At 35.9% G+C, this 3590-nt stretch overlaps 1 long non-coding RNA gene across 1 annotated transcript; it reads right to left on the bottom strand.

Moving 5' to 3' along the window:
• Window positions 1-201: 201 nt before the first annotated feature.
• Window positions 202-2607, bottom strand: LOC149772054 (uncharacterized). Its single transcript, XR_016418025.1, has 2 exons — window positions 2429-2607; window positions 202-426 (listed from the first exon to the last, which is right to left on the bottom strand). It is a non-coding gene; the product is annotated as an uncharacterized LOC149772054 (long non-coding RNA).
• Between the last annotated feature and the right edge of the window lie 983 nt (window positions 2608-3590).

The raw sequence follows: 3590 nt of genomic DNA, 5'->3' as shown, positions 1-3590 counted from the left end.
AAGAACCTAAATATCATTTGTCTGGTTGTTTTATTCGTCATCTTATGTACTTTATTATATAATTTCAAAGTCAGAGCATGATAAGTAACAAGAATGAATTTTTAAAAGATCTACCATTAGCATTGGTGGAAGTGGTCGATAAGGTGGTAATGTTGGTTGTTGTTTTATCAGGTGTTGTTTTTAAGATAGACATAGTTTTACCTGTAGTAGTGTCTCTATCTGTGGTTGTAGTAGTCGTTGCCGATGTTGTGCTGATACTTGTTGATGGGAGTGTGGTTGTAATTGTGGTATCACTTTCAGTACTTGCTGTCGATGAAGTCAATGTCGAGCTCGAGGTTGGGAGGCTGGTACTAGTAGTTGCAGTTGTAGGTGTTTCAGTGGATAATGTTGTTGGTTCCACCGTGGTGCTGCTGGTTGTTGTTTGTTCTGTGTAAATACATTCAGAAATAAAATGCCAAGAAAGAATCTCTCGCAATCTGAAAACGTCGCGTATCATTCGGAGAGGGAATCTGATTCTTATTGTGTTTGCAACCAACCCGATGTGACAAGCGAGCAAGAGAAAAAGTATTCATTTGCTTCTGCAAACTATCTGCATTATTTTACAGTTTGTACATGTAGAAGTACAGTCTTTGATATAAGACGATGTTACGAATGCATTGCTGGTAATGTCATCTCCACTATTCAATGATATGATATCTTTATGATGTGTTTCGAAGGAACTACACTCATTTAAGTGTATACGTTTGATCATGTTCTCCTTTTCAATTACGAAACTTCCATGGTACATATATCCCAGTGAGGGCCCTGTGTGACCGAGTGGTGTAAAGCGCTCTCCGTTACGGATCACTGCCATCTCACCTCTATCTGCGTGGGTTCGAGTCTAGGATTCGGCCAATGTGGGTATGTTAGAAAGCTTGCTACTAGCTTCTCGTGAGTCGGTGGTTCTTCCTGGGGTTTTCCCGGGTTCTTCCTCTACCATTAATACTGGCCGCCATGCATAGCCTATCGTGTGCTGACAAATGACTTTAAACCCCACAACAACAACAGCATATCCCAGTGATTTCGTTCGATCTATATCTGCTAAATATCATTGTCTTCAAGTAATAGAGCAATACCTAGCACTAATTCTGAGTCTTGTGGGTTACAACAACCGTATAAAGTCTGGAATAAGGAAATAAACTGGCTTTGAAAAGTCTGGTTTTAAACAAAATAACCTATGTTTCTTTGATTTTTATTGAAAGTGATTGTCAAAATAAATTCTCAACGTTACGTCAAACAAGTGTATCTTCTAGCACACCTTGACAATACAATTTAACTGCATCTGATAAATTTAATTTTCCTTTATAAGAGCTATCTAAACTTCCAAATCGAACTCGTCAGGAAATCATATGCTGGTATTTTGTACGTCTATCATTTATGAATGAGATCAATGCATTTGTCTCTTTTGTCATTTTCTTAATGATACATATTGTTGGAAATATATATATCTTAGTATGTTCTCCTTCTCAATTGCTCTAATTTAATGCACATATACATCAACGATTTGTTTATGTATAGCTCTGTGACCTAGGGATAATTATGCTTCTTATACAGCAACATCTAACGTTACATTCTGAGCCATGTGCCTTTCGAGAACAATTTAAATATGTGAATTAACGTAAGTTGTATTTCATCTTTATGGTTTTTGAAAACAATTTAATCACTTTCGTTCATCTTTCTTGCACGTGATTGACAACATTATATGTAAAAGAGATTTCTAGCAAGTATATCCTTTACCAATTCTGAACAATTCCATTTATCTGTATCTCGAATCCTTTCCTTTACCGGCTTAATAAACCTCTGAACTTTAAAAGCAATCGGGTGAATCCCCTACATTAAGCCATTCTAGATCTCCTACAATTGTTATTGTTCTTGATGCACGTGTCCAGTTTTGGAAGTGAATGGAAACTATTACTTATCATCTGAATTGCTCAAATGCATTCGTCTCGCAATATGTTGCGTAATAGTATGCTTGTGTTTGTAATATTTCCTTGCTTGAAATTAGGCTTTGGCATTCAAATGGTTTTGCATGGAGAATGGAAGTAAACCAAATCATTCTATATTTGTAAATGATGAATATTTGCAACAATAAACAGTACTAAGAAGTGACAAGAACATCTTAAGAAAACATTCCGATTTTCCGATGTATGATTTAGTAGTCTCTCACCTTTAGAATGTAACATAAATTAAGTATCTAAATATAATTTGTCTAGTTATTTTATTTGTCATCATATGCAGTGTGTTATATAATTGAAAACACTCGTATCGGAGCATGAAAAAAAGAATGAGTTTTCTCATGATCTATCTTGGGTATTGCAGGAAGTCGTCACCGAGGTGGTAATGGTGGTTGTTGTGTTATTAGTTGTTGTTAAGATATACATTTTTTTACCTGTAGTAGTGTCTCTATCTGTGGTTGTAGCAGTCGTTGCCGTTGTAGTGCTGGTACTTCTTGATGGCTGTGTGGTTGTAATTGTGGTATCACTTTCAGTACTAGTTGTCGGTGAAGACAATGTCGAACTAGAGGTCGGGACGCTGGTACTAGTAGTTGATGTTGTAGGTGTCTCTGTGGATAATATTGTTGGTTCCACCGTGGTGCTGCTGGTTGTTGTTTGTTCTGTGCAAATACATTCAGAATTAAAATGTCAAGAACAATTCTCTCACAATCTGAAAACATCAAGTACCATTGGGAGAGGGAATCGGATTCTTACAATCTTTGCATGATCCCTGATGTGACAAGCGAGCAAGAGTAAATTCATTCCTTTGTTTGTGCAGACTATCTGCATTATTTTAAATTTAGTACATGTAGAAGTGCAATCTTTCATATAAGCCGATGGTTGGCATGCATTGCTAGTAATGTCATCTCCATTATTCAGTGATATCTTCAAGATGTGTTTCTAAGGAAATGCACTCACTTTAGGTTTATAAGTCTGATCATGTTCTCCGTTTCGATTACTAAAACTCCAAGGTACCTGTATCCATGTGATTCATTTCGATCTATATATGCAACACATCATTACATCTGCATGTAATAGAACAAGACCTAACACTACATTCTGGGCCATGTGGGTTACAACAACGGTAGAAATCGTGGTTAAGGAAGGAATTGGCTTTGAAAAATATGGCTTTAAACAAAATGGCTTCTGTTTCTTTGCATTTTATTGAAAATGAGTGTCAAAATAAATTCTCAACGTTACGACAAAAAAGATTATCTTCTAGCGAACATTGAACATACAATTTAACTGCATGAGATACGTTTCAATTTCCTTTATAACAACTATCTCAACTTCAAAATTGAGTTCAAGGGCAAAATATATGCCCGTATTTTCGATGTCTTTCATTTATGAACGAGTTCAATGTTTTTGTCTCTTTTGTCATTTTCTAAATGATACCTATTGTAATTACTGTCGCAAAGGACAGGCAAGGGGTTTATGATATGATTAATGTACGTTTACCCCAGCAGAGATTCAAATCATTTTCCTTATGATATTGCAGTAATTTCGCAATTCAGTTTGTATTACACGATGTAAATATCATTTGTTAGACGATTCTTT

The sequence above is a fragment of the Sinohyriopsis cumingii genome, unplaced genomic scaffold (genome assembly GCF_028554795.1).
Source record: "Sinohyriopsis cumingii isolate HCF-2022 unplaced genomic scaffold, ASM2855479v2 utg001518l, whole genome shotgun sequence".
NCBI classification, from domain to species: domain Eukaryota; kingdom Metazoa; phylum Mollusca; class Bivalvia; order Unionida; family Unionidae; genus Sinohyriopsis; species Sinohyriopsis cumingii.
The sequence above is the reverse complement of the archived record's forward strand: the minus strand, read 5'-3'. Positions and strand labels throughout refer to the sequence as shown.